This window comes from Physeter macrocephalus, chromosome 11, assembly GCF_002837175.3.
Source record: "Physeter macrocephalus isolate SW-GA chromosome 11, ASM283717v5, whole genome shotgun sequence".
NCBI classification, from domain to species: Eukaryota; Metazoa; Chordata; class Mammalia; order Artiodactyla; family Physeteridae; genus Physeter; species Physeter macrocephalus.
In genome coordinates, this window is record NC_041224.1 from 110,738,425 (window position 1) to 110,762,456 (window position 24,032).

A 24,032-nucleotide genomic window follows, 5' to 3' on the forward strand; every position below is an offset into this window, starting at 1 on the left:
CCCACAAAAAAAAAAAAAAAAAAAAAAAGACTTTAATTTTTAGAGCAGTTTTCTATTTACATCAAAATTGAGTGGAAAGTACAGAGAGTTCCCATACACTTTCTTCCCCCCTCCACCCTCCCCTTCCCCACTATCGCTATTCTCCTCCAAAGTGGTATATTTGTCACAAGTGATGAACTACATTGACAAATCATTGTTACCCAAAGTCCGTGGTTTATATTAGAGTCCACTCTTGGGGTTGTACATTCTATAAGTATTAACAAATGTATAATTACATGTATCCACTGTTATAGTATCATACAAAACTGTTTCTCTTTCTAAAAACTCTATGTGTTCTGCCTATTTATCCCTCCCTCTCCCCTAATTCCTGGAAACCACTGATCCTTTTACTGTCTCCATAGTTTTGCCTTTTCAAGATGTCATATTTTTGGAATCATACAGTATGTAGCCTTTTCAGATTGGCTTCTTTCATGGAGTAATATGCATTTAAGATTCCTCCATGTATTTTTATGGTTTGATAGCTCATTTATTTTTAGCACTGAATATTATTCCATCATCTAGATATACCATAGTTTATTTATTCATTCACCTACTGAAGGACATTTTGGTTGCTTCCAGTTTTTGGCAATGATGAATAAAGCTAACATAAACATCTATGTGCAGATTATTGTGTGGATGTAATTTTTCATCTCATTTGCATAAATACCAAGGGGTGTGATTGCTGGATCGTATAGTAAGTGTATGTCTAGTTTTGCAAGAAACTGCCAAACTGTCTTCCAAAATGACTCCACAATATGTATTCTTACCATCAGTGAATGAGAGTTCCTGTTGCACTATATCCTCTCCTGCAATTGGTGTTGTTAGTGTTTTGGATTTTTGTCATCCTAAAAGGTGTGTGGTGGTACCTCACTGTTGTTTTAACTTGCATTTCTCTGATGACGTATGATGTTGAACATATTTTCATATACTCGTCATTTGTGTGTCTTCTTCGGTAAGATGTCTGTTAAGGTCTTTGACCCATTTTTATTTGTTTTTTTGTTTTTTTGTTTTTTTGCAGTACGCGGGCCTCCCTCTGTTGTGGCCTCTCCCATTGCAGAGCACAGGCCCCGGACGCGCAGGCTCAGCGGCCATGGCTCACGGGCCCAGCCGCTCCGCGGCATGTGGGATCCTCCCAGACCGGGGCGCGAACCCGGTTCCCTTGCATCGGCAGGTGGACGCGCAACCACTGCGCCACCAGGGAAGCCCCATTTGACCCATTTTTAAATCAGATTGTTTTCTAAAGTTTGAGTTTTAAGAGTTCTTTGTATGTTTAGAATAACAGTCCTTTATCAAATTTATTTTTTGCAAATATTTTCTCCCAGTCTGTGGCTTATCTTCTCATTTGCTTCATAGTGTCTCTCACAGAACAGAAGATTTTTATTTTAATTAAGTCCAACTTATCAATTATTTATTTTACTGAGCATGCTTTAGATGTTGTATCTGAAATGTCATCACTAAACCCATTTTCTCCTACCTTATCTTCTAGGAGATTTATAGTTTTGTGTTTTACATTTAGATCTATGTTGTGAAAGGTGTAAAGTCTGTGTCTGGTTTCATCTTTAGGCATGTGGATATCTACTTGTTCTAGCACCATTCGTTAAAAAGACGGTATTTTCTCTGTTGTAGTGTGTTTCCTCCTTTGTCAAAGATCAGTGTTTTACTTGAAACCCTGCATAATAATTAGTCGAATCCATTTCATCTGCCTTTCACTAATCAAGGTCATTTTAAGACTTGCCTGTGCTCCAAGAGGCAAGTAGCCTAAACAATAAGACGTTTGCCTGAGTTGTTTTCCAGAAACTTGGAGTCAGCTGTGTCTAGTTGAAGCTGAGTTGGTTAAGACGGGACAGAACCACTGACCCTACAACTGGGCATGCTCAGTGACATTTTGAACGTGCAGAGGCTTGTAGCTTGGCTATGTCTGTGTGCAGAACGATTACTGCATCTTTCCCCACGCCTCAGACCACCCTGCTTCTTTATTTGTTATCCATAAATATCCTGAGCTCTTTACCTTTAGGGAGGCAAATTTGACAGTAGTTCTCCAGTCTCCTTGGCCTTGTGGAGAAACTCTCTCTTTGCTGCAAACCTCGGTGTCTCACTGTTTTGGCTTGCTGTGCACGGAGCGAAACCAACCTGGTTTGGTAACATACTTTTAATTGTTTCTCTTTATTTGTTTTCTATATGCAAAATACTACTGTGTCCTCATGTTTTTTCTATAATTTAAACTTAGTTTAAACTTGCTACTGCATTAGCAGTAACTAATGCCAAATAGAAATAATTCTGCTCTTTAGCTTTTTAGAAGTTCCTTCTAAATTCACTGATCTTTTAAGTTCAGTACAGCAGCTAATTAATGGAAGCAGAAGCTAACCATACCGAAAAGGAGAAGAGTCTTATATTTCAATGAAGATGCAAATATTGATTACTATTTTGAAGTAACACTTAATATTTCTGAAACTGTACTATAACCTGAAATGTTGAATGTCTGAGACTGAGGAATGAACTAAAAAATGATGAGGGTTACCGAGTTTTCATACAATGGTAGGAGGGAAGCCTCTCTCTCTACATGCATTTTAAACTGGTAGTGGGAGACGAACATATTTGTATTTTTATATCATCCAATGTGAGATGCTTGTTCAACACTGCGCTAGTAAACTAAATGTGGTAATTTCAGTCAAAGTTAACAATGTCAGATATGGTATTGGGAACAGAGAAAGTGGCTGAGAGAGAATTCATTTTCAAGATTGTTAAAACAAAAGTAAAAATAGTGAAATATGTGGAAAAAAGATTGTCCAGGAGTCCATAGACTTAGGTTCTAGAACCACATTGCTCTCACTTAAAGTTATCTGTCTCTTATTTGTTTTATTTCTTTAACCATAAAATGGAAAATGAATAAGTTATTTTTTCTCTTCTTCAACGTGAAAATTCCAAGCTTCTAGTACAAGAAAAGTCAAATACAATTCTGGGTTAATCTGGTTCAATTAGCCAGCTTTAGTGACTCATTTAAACACACGTTTACTTGAAATTAAATGCATTTTAATAAAAACATATGTAAGAAATTTAAATCTTAAGTGGACTATAAAAGCTGACCTTTCCCACTATTTTTCTTTTAAAAGAAAATCAGTAATAAACACACATGCAAATGATTGTAATGATTTGAATGCTCTACAAATTTGTGATTTTATATTCTGCATTTATTTTTGAAATCCAACTCAAGTACTTGGAATTATAGGATTTTAGAATTAATAGGGGCATTTTAATTCCATGCCTATCCCAACCTCAATTTAGGAAAGTGTAAACTGTGGTCCAGAGAACTTAAATGATTTGTACAGGGTCACACAGCTAATTTATGGCACAGCTGGAAGAATTAGCTAGATTTCCTGATCTTCAGCCCAGTGACCTTTCCACAATAAGCTTAAAGTCCTTAGCAATTAGTATTGCTTCAATAATCCATTGATAAGACATTTAATGCTTATTTGACAGAAATAAGTTTTGACACACATTAATTCATTTTATCCTTTCAACATCCCTGCAAGGTTATTATCATTCTCATTTTTATACACACACTAGAACAGATTAAATAATATGCCCAAGGTCATATAACTAATAATGGGTGAAGTGTGAATTTGAAGAATCACTTTTGCCTGACTCCAGATCCCAACCTCTTTCAAGGCATTATGTTAACTTCTTCAAGTTTCCATTGAGCATTAGTATTATAATTATTCTGAGGGCACCTTATTTATGTCTTTCACATTAGTCTTTATCAGGGCTGAGTAATAATCCAAATTTATCATGATTATTTTCTAGTACTGCTCTATCATGAGGCTTTCCTTAAAGTGAGGTTCACATTAGGATATGTGCAATAATGAATGGGGTGCATATATAAATTATCAAGTAACCTTTATGGTTGATTACTCTAGAAGTGATTCACTCATTTCATGCTTTAAACATATTTTTATTGTATTTGTGTGTTTGCATACACATATGAGAACTGATAAGCTTCTTTTCACCCTATCAAGATGGTCTTAAATGCTGATCCAAGGTCCAATGTATAACTTTTCTGAGAATCCTAGCATCAACTTTCAGAATAAAAAGTTGTCACTAGAGGCATTTCTCAATGCCTTTCTACTGCATTTCTGAATTAACAACAAATGCAGATTTTTCTTTGATGGCTCTTTTATAGCTGCATGCAGCTGGAGAAAAACTAACTGCCAAGGGAACTCAATTTTCTTTATCATCAATTTGACATTGGTTAACAGATGGCTTCTGGATACCATGGTAGTCTTCTTAATTTGTCTTTTTATGTAGTGCTGCAAATACTCTTGGTTAATTGCCTGATTATTACATTTAATTCTTTGTCAACAATATACCTCATTGTTTTGGAACATATCCTAGGATATAGCTTATAAAAGGCAGATATTTGAGTGTTGAACTTCTACCATGCCTTTAAAACCTAAAGCAGAATACTAAAGGTAGGCAAATATGTTCAAATATCCCCATCTTAAAATACAGGATGCTTCCTCTGAAATATAACATTTCTCCAGAATACAGTGGATTCTCAAGAGCTAATGTAATACAAAAGGTAGAAGAAAGGAGATCTACCAAAAAAAAAAAAAAAATTGGAAACAAATTCAGAGACATTTTAAGGTAAAACATCTTTGCAATTGAATATTAACCTAAGGTTAACTGCAACTGAAGTCTTTTTTTTTTCTTTTTTTTAGAATTTAAGTTGAATTTAAATGTTATACTTGGGATAGTGAAAATTTTTCCACTGTTTCAAAAGGTATGTAAAAATCAGCTTACAGTTGATTGAATCTTTGGCATTCTTTAAAATGCAGATGTGAACCCTTTCTCTGAGTGCTTTGATAATTCAAAGAAATGAACAAACTTTTAAAATATATAGGGTGTGAGGAAGCTAATTCAATCAGAAAATATTGCACATACATGCATTCTTGTACATATACCAAGAGGAGAGTTCCATGCATGATAAGAGAATTCATTTATCATTATAGTTTTACCTTATGTTATCAATTCTGACAGTAGTCTATTGACCACCCAAACCTAACAATTAAAACAATTATTAATTTTTTATTTTAATCCTAGTTTTTTATTTTCATTTATTCATTGTTAAATGGTAAGGCTAAAGCTTTCTCAAAAAATGACACAGAATTAAAATTTTACTTACTATTGTATTTTAACAAAATAAATTACTCATTTCCTTCTTTAAGCATTTAAATAGATTTAAAAAATGGGCTCAATGGAATCAGAAAACCCTCAAAATAGTTCTTTGCTGCCATTATGATAGAAGATCTTAACTATTGCTAATAGTGAAGATTCTATTGAAGTTTATGCTGCCACCTATGGGAAATGAAAATTCTTAGCAATTAATCTAAAATGTAGAAATTTCTGTTGCCAATTATGAAAAAAAACTGAAACTTCTAAGTTGATTTTATTACTGTTTAACTGTCAAAGAAAGGTCCATTTGGAGAAAGCTGTAAATTCTTAGCTGTTCCTTAGAAAACCCAGATTTAGAAATTGAGCTAAATAATCCACAAGGCTCATTTCTAAGGAATGTCTTCAGTATCAAAGCAGTATATCTGCAATTAAGTAATTAAAAATAGTACAAAGAGAGTTAACTATTCATTGTGAAATCTTATGTAAGATTTTGATTACATAAGATTTTGATTTGTATCTTGATTTAATAATGCTTTTATTGTCTTCACATCCCTTTCTTTTCACTTCTGCCCTTTTAACATATACCATCTTATTCAAAGTGATGAGCAAATGAAACCATTTTATAGCCTCTAGTCTGCTGATATAATAATGTAGTAGAATGGAAAGAGAAAAGCTTTGATTAGAGGAGGTCTTTGGTTACAATTCATGCTCTAACACTTGCTACTTGTGTCACACAGGAAAATAACTGAGTCGTTATCAGAAAATAGCGCTGGTCGTACCTATTTTATAGGAATGCCATAAGAAATACTATATGCAAATATAGTGCTTAGCAGAGTACAAAATTGTCTCAATAAATATTTTCTTTCCTTCCAAAATATAATCTCTGTTACGTCAACTAGATCCAGAAAAACTGAGTCATAACTCATCTTGTGGCTTTCTTTTAATCAATAAAATATGGGAAAGGTAATGAGATGTCACTCCCATGATTATGTTATGTAAGACTCCCTTGCTGCTTTTGAAGAAGTAAATAACCATTTTGGGAGGCCCAGTTCACAAGGAACTGAGGGAGGCCTCTAGGAGCTGAAGGCACCTTCCAACCAACAGGGAGCAAGAAGTCAGTTCCCTTGGTCTATAATCACAAAAAAATGAAGTCCTCTATCAATTCAAGTGACTCTGGAAGCAGAATTTTCCCTAGTCTGTTCTCCACATGAGAACACAGCTTTGCTCATTACATTAACAGCATTCTTCAAGAGGACCCGTTAAGATATGCCTAGATTCCTGATTCACAGACACTTTGGGATAATAAATTTATGTCTTTTAAGCTGCTAAATTTATTATACAGCAATAGGAAAACTAATCTAGTGAAATAGAGATTTAAAAATTATTTATTTTAAGCTGTTTCTAATATTTGTCATGTACAAAGGTGAAATTTTTCATTGGTCTTTGGTTTTAAAGAGATTTGAAAGCTAATGCAAGAAACTACCATACTGTGTACATTGTCTTAAATTTCATGGACTATCTGTGTGAACTGAATAAAAAGGGAAGCAATGAACCCAGCCAGTGGAAGACTATTTTAATAAACTTAGGTTCTTATGCAGTATTGCTGCCAACTAGCCATATATTACAGAAACTTCTTCTCTCTATACCCTTAATTTACACATTTCAGATTTCAAGTTACATTTTTTTAGATATATGCACTTTATGATTTGTGTGTGTTTTATCTTTCGTAATGGTGCCTGGTGATTTTCAAACCTGGCTGATCACAGAAATCATACTCAAAGTTTATTCTTCTTCCCATTATTGTTGATGTTATTATTTTCATCATTATCAACTAGTTGTCATCTCTGGATATTCTGATTTAGTAAATTTTGGATGTGGTTATGGAATCTGTGTTACAATAAATTCACAGGTTATTCAGATCAACTTGATTGGGAAACAATTTAGGTATTTTATTTATACACATATAACACTGTAAGATAATGGTCTTCAATTCACTGTAAGCTACATGATAGAGAAAGCAATCACTCTGGTTGTAGACTATCCGAAAAGGCAATTGCAAATGAAAACAGTTAAGAAATCGTCATTTAACATTTGATTCTCCTGTCTCATTTGTTCTATTTTTATTGATTCTTGCTTTGGAGGTTACTTTTGTGTCCTTAACAAAGCACGTGTTCTCCTTGTCCCCTATCCAGGAATCCTCCTCCTTCCTTTAGAAGCTCTGATGCTGGGAAGACATGAGAGTTCTTCTTTGGAAATGTTTAAAGTCATCAGCCAAGGTTGGAGCATGCAGGTAAGTGTTTCCAGTTTTCCTTTCTTGTTTTTGGCTTCCTATTCTCCTGGGTGGAACAAACCAGGGAGCTGACAGCATCATCTGGTATCCTGATGTAATTAAGTTCTTCAGCTATACTTCTTATTCATAAGTTGCTTTTGACTTATACATTGTTAACTTATGTTAATTTTTTGACATCACATTCTTCAGACGTAGCAAACAGTGTCTGTACTTTGTTATAAATATGCAATGTGTTGGCTATACATGACCAGGAAATGAAGATGGTAGTGGCTGTTTTGTAGTTTTTGAGACTGAAGCAATTATAAGAGGATCTAACCTCAAATATAAGAGGACTGTAGCTGCCTTCCTCTCATCTTCCCTAATTCTTTTATTTTTATTTTTATTTTTTTTGTTTTGTTTTGTTTTTTTGTGGTATGCGGGCCTCCCTCTGCTGCGGCCTCTCCCGTTGCGGAGCACAGGCTCCGGACGCGCAGGCTCAGCGGCCATGGCTCACGGGCCCAGCCGCTCCGCGGCATGTGGGATCCTCCCAGACCGGGGCGCGAACCCGGTTCCCCTGCATCGGCAGGCGGACGCGCAACCACTGCGCCACCAGGGAAGCCCCCTAATTCTTTTAAATAGGTAGCTAGCTAGCTAGCTAGAATTCACATACCATAAAATTTACCCTTTCAAAGTATATAACTCATTGGCTTTTAGTATATTTAGAGTTTTGCAGTTATCACTGCTATCGAATTTTAGAACATTTTTTTACCACCCCCAAAAGAAACCCCATATCCATTACTCACTTTCTGCCTCCCAAGCCTCTGACCACAAATCTGCTTACTGTCTCTACGGATTTTACTATTCTGAAAATTTCATATAAATTGAATCATACAATATGTGTTCTGTTGTGACTGGCTTATTTTACTTAGGGTGTTTTCAAGGTTCACCTATATAGTAGCATGTATCAGTACTTCATTCCATTTTGTGGCAGAATATTATATTGTATGAGTACACCATATTTTGTTTACCCGTTCATTAGTTGATGGACTTTAGGTTGTTACCACTTTTGGATCATTATAAACAATGCCTCTATGAACAGTCATGCACATGGTTTTTAATGTACATATTTTTTTCATTTAACTTGGGTATATACCTGGGAGTGAAATTGCTGGTTTATATGGTAACTTTATGTCTAACATTTTGAGGAAATGCCAAAATGTTTTCCAAAGTGGCTGCACCATTTTACATTCCCATCATTGATGTATGAAGTTTGTAATTTCTCCACATTCTTGTTTACACTTGTTATTGCCTTTTTTATTTTAACCATCTTAGTGGGTATCTCAGTATGGATTTCATTTGCAATCCCCTAATGACTAGTGATATTAGCATCTCTTATGCAGTTATTGGTCATTTGTCTATCTTTTTTGAAAGAACGTCTGTTCAAAACCTTTGCCTGGTTTTTAATTGGGTTGTCTTTGTATTGTTGAGTTCTAAGAGTTCTTTTTATATTCTGGATATAAATTTCTTATCACATTCTTGATGGTGTCCTTTGAATCAGGAAAGAAATTTCATTTTGATTAAATCCAATTTACTTACATTTTCTTTTGTTACTTGTGCTTTTGGTATCATCCGTAAGAAACCATTGTCTAATCCAAAATCACAAAGATGTCTGTGGTTTCTTCTAAGAGTTTTATAGTTTTAGCTTTTTTCATTTAGGCCTGTGATCCATTTGTAGTTAATACTTTATATGGTGTGATGTAGGTGGTTCAGATTCATTCTTCTGCATGTTGGTATGCAGTTGTCCTCGTACAATTCAGTAGTTCAAAAGACTGTTCTTTCCCCTATTGGATTGTCTCAGCATCTATGTAAAAAATCAATTAACCATAAATTAATCTATATGTTACCCTTCCTGTATTTACCACTTATATGTTCCTTTATATATGTACCATACTCTCTTGGTCACTGTACTTTTGTAGTAAGTTTTAAAATCAGATAGAGTGAGTCCTCCAATTTTGTTCTTCAAGATGATTTTGGCTATTCTGGGTCCCTTGAATTTCCATATAAACATTAGGATCAATTTGCCATTTCTTACAAAAATGCAGCTGAGATTTTGATAAGGATAGCTTTGAATGTATAGATGAAGTTTGGAAGAATTGACTTATCAATATTGGGTTATTTAATCCATGAACATGGATTATCTCATTTATTTAGATCAGCTTGATTTCTTTCCTCAATGTGCTATATATACTTTTCTGCATACAGATACCATGCATACTTTTTAGGTTTACACTTAAGTATCTCATTTCTTTGGATGATATTGTGGTTGATTTTTTAAAAAATTTCAAATTTCAATTACTCATTGCTGGCATATATAAAAGCAATAGAGCTTTGTATATGGACAGTGTATCCTGGGACCTTGCTATAATTACTTAGTTCCAAGAGTTGTTTGAAGATTCTTTAGAATTTTCTACATAGACAGTCATGTTGTTTGCAAATAAAGACTGTTTTATTTCTTTCTTTTCAAACTGCATATTTTAAAGTTATTTTTATAGACTTTTTGCCATAGCTAGAACTTCTCATACAATACTGATTAGGAATGGAGAGAGAGGTGATTATTGAATTGCTCTCTAGAAGGGAAGCATCTTACCATTAAGTAAGATGTTAGCTGTGTTGTTTGCTATCAGTGTTATAATTAGTTTAATATGCTACAGAATTTTGTTTGCTAGTATTTTATTGAGAATTTCTGCATGTATGTTCACAGAAGTATTAGTGTTTAGCTTTCTTTTCTTGTGATGTTTTTTGTCTGGTTTTAGTATGGTCATATTGACCTAGTAGAATGAGTTGGGAAATATTTCTTCCTATTCTTTTATTTGGAAGATTATGTGAAGAATTGATGTTGATTTTTCCTTAGATGTTTAAGATTCACCAGTTAACCATCTTGACATAGGCTTTTCTCTGTGGAAAGTTTTTAAAGTTACAAATTTAATATCTTTACTTGTTACAGTTTTTTTCAGGTTTTATATTTTATATTGAGTCACTTTTAGTAGTCTGTTTCTAGGAAAATTTCCTTTCTACTTTGCTGGCATATAGTATTCTTATAATTCTTTTTACCTCTATAAAGTGAGTAGTGACAACTCCTTTCAAATTACTTATTCTAGTGATTTGATTTCTCTCTCCCATTCTTTCTCTCTCTCTCTTTGGTTCAGTCTAATGAAAGATTAGTGACCCAACTTTTGATTCCATTGATTTTTCTCTATTTTTTTTCTATTCTCTATTTATTTCCACTATAATTTCTATTATTTCCTTCCTTGTACTTGCTTTGGGATTAATTTGCTTTTTTACTAGTTTCTTAATGTGGACGGTTAAGTTGGTTAGATATCTTTCTTTTTTATTAATAAGTATTCATAAATATAAACTCTCTCCATGCACAGTGTTAACTGAATTCCTTAATTTTTGGCATGTTGTGTGTTCATCTTCATACATCTCAAAGCATTTTCTAATTTTTCTTTTTCTTCTTTAACCCACTGGAAATTTAATAGAGCATTGTTTAATTTCCACATATTTGTGAAGTTCTCTAGTTTGCATCTGCTATTTCTAATGTTATTACATTGTGGTAAGAAAACACACTTTTCATGATTTCTTCCATTTTAATTTTGTATAATTAATATGACTTTACATTTATTAAGGCTTGCTTTATGGCCTAACATATGGTCTATACTGGAGAATGTTCTGTGTACACTTAAGAGTACGTTTACCTCTGTCATTGGGTGGAGTGTTTTTTAGATGTCTATTAGGTCTACTTGGTTTATAGTGTTGTTCAAGTCTTCTATTTCCTTGTTAATCTTATGTCTAGTCTTGCTATCCATTATTCAAAGTGGGATGTTGAAGTTTCCAACTATTATGGTTGAATTATCTATCTATCCCTTCACTTATATCAGTTTTGCTTTATGCATTTTGGGGTCTCTCTTACTAAGTACATATGTGCTTATAATTGTTATGTCTTCTTAATGATTGGCCCCCTTTTTCATTGTAAAAGGTTTTTTCTTTTTTTCTAGTAACAATTTTTATCTTAAAGTTTATTGGATCTGATATTAATATAGCCACTTCAGCTCTCTTTTGGTTATTGTTTGCATGGTATAAATTTTTCCATTCTTTTATTTTCAGTCTGTGTCTTTGTATATAAAGTGTATCTTTTATAGGCAGGACAAAGTTGGATCATTTAAAAAAATTTCAGCCAATTCCTGCCTTTGGATTAGAGTGCTTATTAACCCACTTATATTTAATGTAATTACTGGTGAGATAAAGTTTAGATCTGCTGTTTTGCAATTTGTTTTCTACACGTCTTATGTCTTCTTTGGTTCTCTATTCCGTCATTACTGCCTTCTTTTATGCAAAATAGGTATTTTTCTTGGGTACTATATTGATTTCTTGGTTGTTTACTTTACTGTGTTTGAGATATCTTTTAAAATTTTTGCCCTGGGGATTACAAGTAACATCTTAATTTAAAACAATTTAGTTTAGTTTAATGTCAACTTAATTCCAATAATATACAAAAATGTTGTGTCCAGAATCTGGATGTAGAATTCTTGGTTGACAGCCTCTTTCAGCACTTCGAATATATAACCCCACTGCCTTCTGACCTCCATTATTTCTGATGCAAAGTCAACTCTTAATTTTATTGAAGATGCCTTGTATATGATTGCCCCCACCTCTTGCTGACAACTCCACAGATTAAAGAGTACAGTTTAAGAACTGCATTGAAGCCATTGAATACTCAAAGTTCATAAACAATAGCTCTGACCTTTCAGTAGGACTTTCTAGGCCCATCATTTTAGTGTTTTAAAATATAGATTGTGTTTATCTAAATTGCATAGATTTCTATTTTATTCCCATTATTAAATAGTATGATTGGTACTATGTGTACTAATCACAGTATCTATGAGGTCTTTTCTTAGACTATAATTTCTTTGAGGACTGAGTCTTCAGTGTATTCAGTTATTAATACCTCATGTCTTGTAAAGTGTCTGGTACTTTTGTTACTTGCTCAATTTAGAAAATATATTAAGAACCTAGTATATACCAATCACTGTGAATTATACCAGAGATATAAGATGGAAAAAAGTCTAGTCTTGAAGCCCTCATTTCTCTTAGAAATTTAATGAATAATCTTCATTTGTATCATCAACACATTATACTCCTTTAAGTGTTTAAATGTTCCTGCATCTTACTGAGTACTATGAGTAACCAGAGAGACCGAATGAGACCATAATAGAACATTGAATGTAAAGTATCACAGTGTGCTTAATTTGTACATTTATGAAAATTGCATAGAGATCCATAGAGAGACTGGCTCCAGGTATCAGAATTATCACTACATTTAGCTGAAATGATCCAGCTAATTTGCAAGTTCATCAATAATAATTGCTGAGTCCTTTTAATACTGAAATATTATAAAAATTTAAATATAAATAAAGAATATAACATGCTAAGTAAATTAAATATAAATTAAGTTATTAAATATAAATTAGGAAAAATATTTTGCTGTCTTCCAGAAAGTTCAGTTATTAAAAATATCCTGGGGCTTCCCTGGTGGCGCAGTAGTTGCGCGTCCGCCTGCTGATGCAGGGGAACCGGGTTCGTGCCCCGGTCTGGGAGGATCCCACATGCCGCGGAGCGGCTGGGCCCGTGGGCCATGGCCACTGAGCCTGCGCATCCGGAGCCTGTGCTCCGCAACGGGAGAGGCCACAGCAGAGGGAGGCCCGCATACCACAAAAAAAAAAAAAAAAAAAAAAAAATCCTAACTTACATGTAGATTATTATGTTCTTCAATTGAGACAGAAAACTTTATGGAATTTTTAATTGACATGTTAAAATTGTGTCTTTAATTGACACTTTAATTGTGTCTTTTCTGTAAGAGTAGGGTATAGAATATAGTTTCAGAATTAGCATTTCATGGTAATAGGAATATTCCATATCCCATTCCCATGGGTAGAAGAAGGAGGTGTAGTTGAATACATGAAATGGATGTCATTTGAAGGAATACACAATGACTAAAAAAATGATTTTTTTTTTTTTTTTTTTTTTTTTTTTTTTGTGTGTGTGGTACGCGGGCCTCTCACTGTTGTGGCCTCTCGTCTTGTGGAGCACAGGCTCCGGACGCGCAGGCTCAGCGGCCATGGCTCACGGGCCCAGCCGCTCCACGGCATGTGGGATCTTTCCGGACTAGGGCACGAACCCGTGTCCCCTGCATCGGCAGGCGGACTCCCAACCACTGCGCCACCAGGGAAGCCCTAAAAAAATGATTTTTATGTTTAAGGATCAAAAATGTCTTAGCTCAGGCTGCTGTAAAAAAAATACCATAGATAGACTGAGAGGCTAAAACAATAGACATTTATTTCACACAGTTCTGGAGGCTGGGGAGTCCAACCAAGATCAAGCTGCTGACATATTCAATTCCTGGTGAGAGTCTTCTTCCTTGTTTACAGATGACCGCGTTCTAGCTGTATCATCACATGGCAGAAAAAAATATTTTCTTAATTTATACTTAATAATTATATTTAATTTTCTTCTTATAAGGACACTAATCCCACAATGGGTCCCTACCTTCATGACCTCATCTAAATCTAATTACCTCTCAAGGGATCCATCTCCAAATACCATCACAACAGGAAGTTAGGGCTGCAACATATGAATTTGGGGAGACAAAAACATTTGGTCCATAACAAAGCATAATGTAAATGAACATATAGTTTTATAACTGAATGCAGAGGATAGTTCTTGAGATTTAACATTTTACAAGCGTTGAGGGGAAAAAGATAATCAGACAAGGAAATGAAAGACATTGGTTTGGTCCTTGAGTTTAGTTTCCAGTTTAGTGTCCAGATGGAAAGACAGAACAATCACAGAACACAGTGTCATATGCATCCCACAATATCAATAATGTGATGTTTATGATGTGGACATACTAGAGACCACTTTTGGAGTTTACCTTTGATATTTTGAGGGAATCCTTTCTAACAGCTCTCCCCTATCCCCTACACACCTTCTCCTAAAAACGAATTTCTGTGCTTACAGGAGAACATATTATCCAAATGAATTAGTAAATACTTTCCAAATATCAAGGCTACAGAGTGTTTATTTGCAGTCTTGTTTTATGTAGGTTTTAACAATTTTTGTTTATAACTTTATACAACTGCTTAATTTGACTTTTTATTACCATATCATCCTCAGGTTCTCTTAATAATATCATAAAATATAAAACCATATTTGTGTATTAATAAAATATATTTCCCCTTTGATATTTAACATATGCTTTATGATAGGTCTCTCATGGTATCTCTCCATGTATTTATGTTTATGAAACCTTAACATAAAGGGAGTTTCTGTAAGAACACTTAAAATATAGACTCTCAGCAAAATTCCTCCTTCATTAACACCATTCTGAGGCAAGAGAAAACATAAGTAGAGCAAGTTTAAAACCTCACATTTTGTTCATATTAGGATTTGCTTTGATTTACTTGTTTTTTTTAAGTAAATGAATACAATCCAGGGATTGATGATACGCCTCTGGGTTTTCTTGATGCAAATTTATAGAATATTTAAGATGTTTAAGACCACACTTGTTTAACTAAGTATTGGATCCATCTTTGAAACCCAGTTAGCTATAAAATTTATGTGTCTCCAAACTCTTATCTTCCAACACTGAGAAAACCTGAGACATGCTGTGAGCACCTTCATTTCACATGATTGCTTTGAAATGACTACTACAGGCTTCTATTAAGGAGGCATTGTGGAAAGAACAGTTTAAAGAATTATAGTGGGGGAAAGTCATGGAATTTGACACTACTACTTATTAATTGCTCTAGGTGCTTAGTGTGAAACTTAATTTGTCTTAATCAATGTGAGGTGAAGAGAGCACAAATTAATTTGACATGCAGATTTCATGCTTTTGTAATGATGCTGAAAGTATTCTGGTCCCAAGAAAAAAGCAGTATATTCATTTCATAGCTCAGTGACTGTACTATGTCCTGTCTGTAGCAACATCGTATACATCTTTCTTAAGGCTGAACTGGGGGAAATCTCTAATCTAGTCCTGTTGGTCTTCTTGATAATAAACTGATAAAGCGAAACTGACCTCTTGCCTCACAGCCGTTGTGACTAAGCATGTCATATACCACAGTGCGGGGTCAGGAAGCAACACATTGAATCTGGAGATAAAGTTACAAAAAGTAACTGTACCTTAGCTAGCAATAGTCCTCAAACAAAACTTTGAGCCTTTTCTCACGACTTTCTGAGCCTTAGTGAAAGCAAAGAAATCCTTGACTTCTCTACTTCTGACATCTACAGATATGATAAGCATGTGATGAAACTTCCTTTTACAATTTGAACAGCCTTGATAAATTAGTAATTATGTGTGTGTGTTCCTGTTAAGAAAAAGTTACTGTGAACTGTGTTCAGAGAGCTCAGTATTTTGAAATCTGTACTCCCTTAAAACATTGCAAGTATTTTGTTAATGTCTATGACTCAGTTTTCCCTTTCAGAAAAATATAGAGAGCTAAAAATAGAGGAGAGAAACAGACCTGCCTAACATAATGCCTGTTCAGTTAACAGCTGTTTACCATAATAGCTCTTGAATATTTTTACTGTGTTTTCAACAGAATCTCCTTTTGTTCCAGTATGATGACTTTTCAGTTAAAGGCACACTAAATTAATATGCTATAAAAAGTGATACTTTGACATTTTAATTTCAGGAAAAGACACAGTCAATAATTTATTAGGCAAAACAGTTACTAGAAAAATAATAGAAAAAAAATAATTGAATTGTATCCCATGTCTGGATAAACCCCAAATATTTTTCTTTTGTATGTATGCCAGTAAAAGGGATGAAGAAATCGCATCTTTTGTTTACTCTTGCATCTCTTGTGCACATGAACAATTTCCACGTATTTCAAAGTGCTCTTATGTTTATTTGGCTTTTCTGTTTTGCTCTAAATGTATTAAGTGAGGTTTGAATGCAGGATAACCGTGAGCCACAGAGAGGGTGAAAAATTGACAATGTGAAAATGGTGTAGTGAAAGAATGCACCACCCAAAAAAAGCCTGCATCTCATATTTTTTTCACAACTACTATCTTTTCCTTCTTAAGAATAACAAATTTATGTTGCATAACTTTTAGGTAAAATACGTATTCTTCTGCAAATTGTTTTTTCCTTATATAAACATTTTATTGTCAATTGATTTTTTTCTGTGTGTGAATATATTTGTGTATCTATATATATGTAATTTTTCAAAACTTTTCACTTAGTGATGAGGTTTCCAACAATGAATTAAGGCCCTTAAGCAAGAGATAGATGAATTTCCAAAGGTCATGGTGAAGAATATTTTTATTTCTTTTGATCTAGAATCATACTTTGAATCACAGTCTGAAACACTTCATGAAGAAATGAGATACTCCATCCAACTTTGCCTCCAGTGTTTCCTATATAATTCTCTCAGGTGAAGTCATTTTACTTTTGTAAACCCTTTCATCCAATTCATCATCCATACCAAGATTCATAGCACCTATGAGGTCTTAATTTCAGTAATTATTCAGATATTTATAAAGTAATTATTGAACACTCTTGCTGTGTCAGTAATCACTCTAGGTGGTTGGGGATATGCTTAGTAAATAAGACAAACAAGATCCCAGTCCTCAAGAAAGAAGAACATACGAAGTTTTAATAGGTGCTAAAAACAACATGCTGGTGAGTTAGAGAATAACTGTGTGAGAGAAGTTATTTCTGGTCATACTATCCTATACTTGCAAATTTCTCACTTTGATCACATCAGAATTTTCATTTCATAGATATTTTCATTTTCACATATTGTATCCCTACACCCATTATCCAGTTTCACTTATTTTTATATAGTAGAGCTTCTATAATTCAGTATATCAACTACTTTCTAACTAACTTTTTCATTTCCCACATTTTTCTTTATTTTTCCTTTGCCCTTCTGATGACCAACCTTGGACTAAAACTATGAACTACTTTCTGGAGAAGAATTATACCATGCTGATTGACCCATTAAAATGTATTATCTCTATCTTCAGTTAGGCCTTTAGCATTTCTCAGCCATCTTTGTATTTGTCTCTGATCAGCTCTTTGTTCCTTGTTCCCATATTGCTATTGAACAATATAATTGCTTTTCTCGTAATCTCTACCCCTGCTCCTTAAAGTAACAGGTGATTTTCTTAATTCACTTAAAAAAAAAAAAACCTAGATTTAACATATAATTTTTCTCAGTGGTGTGCTCTTGATATCAATGACATTTTCAATTAGTTCTCATCTTCTTTTTTCTGCCTGCCCTGCACATTTTAGAGGGAGTAATGTCCTTCCTTCAGTTTACTTATACTATATCCATACATCCTTCTTTCTTTCCGTGGGCATTTCCCCATCCATAATGCAACTTTTTCTTCTAAGCAAGTACACATGCTTATACCACTCTGGGGAAAAAAATAATAATGATAATGAAATTCTCAACATTTATTCCTATTTCATTTTGGTGTTTTTCCTTCTTCATTTCTCCTGTGAATTAAACGTAATTGGGTAGAGTGTTTATTGAGTGACCTTAAAGCTTGAGGCTATGGGGTGCTGCAAGCCAGGTAATTCTGTGGTCCCTGTAGGGTGGAGTCTGTCAGGCTGACCAGAAACTTGTGTCTGCTGGCCAGCACCCATCTCCCCTGGGCAATGCTAGAGGAAAACAGAGTAACCCTTACTTTTTGGCTGAACCTTTTATAACCTCACCCTTCAGATAGCATAAGCCTGCATAGTTTGAAACCTCACTAAACTAACTTGGGTATTACTAAATGTCCAGACTCATATTTATAGATAATTACCTTATTTTCATTTATAAATTCCTATATTTCTGCATAAAAATTATTATGTTGATACTTTAAGCTCTAGGTTTTGTGTTTTTTTAATAGCTATGTAATGTAAGATTAGACAGTATTCAAATACTTATTTACTAAATTTCCTGATGGTGGATATTTAGGATATCTCTTTTTTTTTTTTGGTAATGAAAAACCATTCAGTTATAAAGATTCTTATTCATGAATTCTTGTATTAAATATCTGCTTTCACTGTAGAATTTCATTTGTTTATGTTTATTTCATTTGCCAGTCTGTATTTTCCCTTCAGCTACTTTCAAATTTTGTCATTGTCTTTGGTTTCTTTAGTTATATTAATATCTGTCTAGGTATCTATCCTGCTGCATGTTTGTTTCTCAAATCTAAAAATTCAGGGGGCTTCCCTGGTGGCGCAGTGGTTGCGCGTCCGCCTGCCGATGCAGGGGAACCGGGTTCGCGCCCCGGTCTGGGAGGATCCCACATGCCGCGGAGCGGCTGGGCCCGTGAGCCATGGTCGCTGAGCCTGCGCGTCCGGAGCCTGAAAATTCATGTGTTTCTTCAATTATGGAAAATTCCTAGCCATTATGTCTACAAATCATTTTTTATCTCAGCCTTTTAGTTCTCCAGAATCTCTCTTTAGACCTTATTCTGTTTTTCATGTTTCTTAATCTCTCTTTTATTTGGTTAGTTTATATCTTAATGTAAGAGTCTAGATTTCTTTATATTTTTACTTATCTCTAATCTGCTGTTTCACCCAGCTATCCAGCTTAAAAAGTTTAAAGCAGTGTTTCTCATGTCTAGATTTTTATTTTGCTTCTGAAACTTCTAAAACTAAAGGTACTCTATCTCCATATCTTCCTGCTCTAAACCATGAACTTTCTTGATTTAGGGGAAATATATCTTTATTTTTAAAAACTCTGATATAACTTTGATTATTTTCTCCCTTGTACTCTCTCTTCATCATAGATGACAGATGGAATTTCTGGAACTAATCTCTGTGAATCTCCATTTGGTTTTTTTAGTTATGTTAATAATTTTGGTTTTTTTCATCTTATTTTTCCAGAGACTGCCCTTTAAGTGTTATAATTTACTAATCTTTTTTCAGCTAATTCCTAAGGTATTTATATGCAAATGACTTTGTTTTTAGTTCTAAAGTCCATAATCTTTTCTTTAATAACTACACTGTCATGGATTTAATATTCTTTTTAACCCACTAGATGTATTATTTACAGGTTTTACATTTTTGTTATTGTTCTAATAACTGTTTTCTCTGTTAGCTCTTCTGATTATTGAGTTTGGTGCTCCTCTAATAATATTTTTAAAACTTTGCTTATATGCTCATCTTTGTTTTTGAGTTTTCCCCTAGTTATTTTCTGATGCTCTACTAGTTTCTCAAATCCTTAGGTCATGAATAATGGTGAGATGTGCTACCAGACACTAGAATTTTGACTTCTGGGTATTAGACCTCATTGCTTACCCAGAGTCTTGCCATTGGCCTGTCACTTCAATGAAAATTGCTATCACTGTTGCTCCAGTGCAAGGGCAAGTGATTCTCTTGCCAACACTTAAGTACAGTGTTCAGAAAGGGGCTGACCTACACAGCTGATAGGGCTTTCTCAAACTCTCTAGTCTTCTGATAGTACTTTGCTTATTTGTATTTCCAGTATATTACAGGTCTTTTTATTTTTTACAAAAAAATTATGTACTTTGAAGCTAGAGATTTAAGACTATGAGTTATACTTTTGTAATCATTTTGCCATTTTAATCTATTCTCTTATTGTGTTTTCATCACAATATCATTAAGAATAATTACACAATCCTTTTTTTCTTTAACACAATTGATTTTTCTGTTGCTAAGTCCTCTTAAATTGTCTCCTAATTTCCAAAGCTTCTTTACCCCTTGTTTCCTTTCTTTGACTCACGTGACTTTTGAATTCTCCTTCCCTAATTTTTTTTTAGTTGGTTTGTTTATATGTTTTACTTCACTTCTGACACAATTCTCTCTCTCTCTCTCTTTTTTCTTTTTTTGCCTTCTAGTAATTTTTATTTTTATTTTACTTTTTTTTTGGTCATGTAAAAAGCTTGAACATATTTACTGTATACAGTTCAATGAGTTTGGGGTAAGTATACACCCATGAAAACAGCACTACCATGAGGGCCATAGATATATCCATCAACTCCCAAAGTTTCCTCCCAACCCCTTTATTATTATTATTATTAATTTTTTTCTTTGGAAATAACAGTTAATATAAGGTCTACCTTCTTAGAAAATTTTAAGTATATAATACAGTATTGTTAGCTGTAGGCACTATGCTATCCATTAGATCTTCACACTTGAAGATTTATATATTTGCATAACTAAAACTCTCCATATCAAAAGGGAAGATGTAAAATTCTCTCTTTTTGCAGTTGACATAGTCATATATAGAGAATCCTAAATACTCTACTAAAAAATCTTTGAAGTGATAAATGAATTTAGTAAAGTTAGAAGATACAATCAACATACAAAAATCAGTTGTGATTCTGTATACTAACCATGGACTATCTGCAAAATCATATTAAGAAAAGAATCCCATTTACAATAGCATCAAAAATAATAAAATACCTAGGAACAAATTTAACCAAGAAGATGAAAGATCGGTACACTGAAAACTATAAAACTATGATGAAAGAAATTGAGGACAGAAATAAATGGAAAGACACCCCATGGTCATGGATTTGAAGAATTAATATTGTTAAAATATCCATACTAACCAAAGTGTTCTACAGATTGAAACCCTATCAAAATTCCAAAGGCATTTTTTCAGAGATACAGAAAAAAAAGTCCTAAAATTCATGTGGAATTACAAAAGACCCTGAGTAGCAAAAGCAAGCTTAAGCAAAAATAACAAAGCCGGAGGTATCACACTTCCCGATTCAAATTATATTAAAAGCTATAGCAATGAAAAGTGTATGGTACTGGCTTAAAAGTTGACATATAGACTAATGGAACAGAATAGAGAGCACAGAAATAATCCCATACATGTACAGTCAACTAACTTTTGACAAGGGCTCCAAGAATACAAGGTGGGGAAAGGATAGTTTCTTCAAGAAATAGTGTTGGGAAAACTGGATATCCATTTGCAAAAGAATGAAATTGGACACATATCTTATACCACACAAAAATCAAGTCAAAATGGATTAAAGACTTAAATGTAAGACCTGAAACCACAAAACTCCTAGAAGAAAACATAGGGGAAAAACTCCTAGACATTGGTTTTGGCAATGATTTTTTTAGACTATGACACCAAAAGCCCAGGTAACAAACACATAAATAAAAAGTGGGACTACATCAAGCTAAAAGATTTCTTCACAGCAAAGAAAACAAACAACAAAATGAAGAGGCAGTCTACATAATGGGAGAAAATATTTGCAAACCATATATCTTATAAGGAGTTAATATCTAAAATATATGAGAAACTCCTACAACTCAATAGCAAAAAAAAAAAAAAAAAGCACCTGATAAAAATTGGGCAAAGGTCTTAAACAGACATCTCTCCAAAGAAGATGTACAAATGGTCAATAGGCATATGAAAATATGTTCAACATCAGTAATTATTAGGAAAATGCAAGTGAAAACCACAATGAGATATCACCTCATACTTTTTTAAATGCCTGTTATTAAAAATACAGCTACAAGTGTTAGTGTTGGAGAGGATGGGGAGCAGAAAGAACCATGGTATGTGCTGTTGATAGGAATGTAAATTGGTACAGCCCTTATGAAAGACAGTCTAGAGGTTCCTCAAAAAATGAAAACTAGAACTGTCATATGATTCAGCAACCTCACTTCTGGGTATGTATGCAAAGGAAATGAATTCAAGATCCTGAAGGTAATATCTGCACTCCCGTGTTCATTGCAGCACTATTCACAATAGCCAAGATAGGGAAACAACCTACATTTCCGTCAGTGGATGAATGGATAAAGAAGATGTGATATATACCAGGGAATATTAGTCAGCCTTAAAAAAGAAAGGAAATCCTGCCATCTGAGACAACATGGATGGACCCAGAGAACATTATGCCAAGTGAAATAAGCCAGGCACAGAGAGTCAAATACTGTATGATCTCATTTATATGTGGAATCTAAAATAGTCAAGTTCATAGAAACAGGGAACAGAATGGTTCTTTCCAGGATTTCGTGGGGGCAGGATGGGAAGATGATAGTCAAAGGATACAAAGTGATAAAACTCTTCTGAATCACCTAATTTTTTCTCAGAAGTTTTTCTCCTCATTTTTCTCCATGTTAATAAATGATAAAAATACCCAGAGTTTTATTCCTCAATTGGTCATCATTGCTTTTCATATTTAACAACCATCCATGATAATTTGCTCAACATAAATAAATTACCATCTAAATCTAGATCTTATTATCTAGTACATCTTCAACTCAGTATATACTCTAAATTATTACCCATTAATCTTGTGAATTTGTTTTAAATATATGATCACATGACAACTTTGCAATTTCTGAACTTCTTACTTTAGATTCTGAGATTGTGAGAGTTCCTCTATAAATACTAATAACAAAGCAATAGAAACAATATACCTGTAATAAAAACATGTCATTATAACAGTTAATATCTGAGGAGTTTATGAGATCTGAGTAATTGAAACTGCTGTAATATTATTTCAGACATAAAACACCTGCAAAAGCCATGGTTATCAAAAATAAATATTCTAAATAGCAAAGACCTTGCCATATTTCATCCAACTATTTGAATTTTACCTGAAGGAAACATTAATTTGGAGGGACTGGTGTAATATAGGTACTATGCCAGGTGTGTATGACAGATTATACCTTGCTGATGGTACTGTTCTCATCCAAAATGGCATCCAAAATATTCATCACTAATGGCCATGTATTCCTTGCATACAATTCTGGCAACTGAGTAGAATACTCTGTGTGGGGTTTTCAGAAACAGAATATTTACATTCTTGATATGAGGGACACTTTTCTTTCATTTCTGAGTCTCTGTGGTATTCTATTCTCTGTCATCATAAGCTGTTTGCAATTTCTTTGGGCATTGAGCCATTCTGGTGTGGTGTATAATCTGTTTTGTTCAGCGGTTTCTCATCATGCAAAGATGAAATGCCTTTTTTAATCACTCATTTAAATTACTGTTTTCCTCTGGTGATGGATTTTTGCAACTTCTGTATTTACTTTCTTACGTGACTAAGGCATGTTTTCTCATCAGGAGCCCATCAGAGGTTTGCATTTAGTATTACTTCACTATCATTCAGCACTACATTCTCAACAATATCTCTACTCAAAGCGAGGCAAGGAGTCTGTGGGTTAAATAGTTTCAGTGAAATAACTCCTGCCTTCCTCATAGCCTCAGACTGCACTGCAAATTATTTTAGGCTACTACTACCTATATTAACACAGTTAATTTATTTCCTGTGTCCTATATTTTATATGGTTATGTTTTTGCCTTGAACAGAAAGAAAGAAGCTATAAAGTAACATTAACAGTTTTCTTCCCTTCTTTTCTTTCCAAACTCAAATATGGATATAAATTTTTTGTGGACAGCTAAACTTATCCCTGAAGATTTAAGTGAGTGAATAAACTATAGCCAAACTTTTGGAAATTTCTCTAAATCAACTGAGGATCTTACATCATTCACCAAAAAAA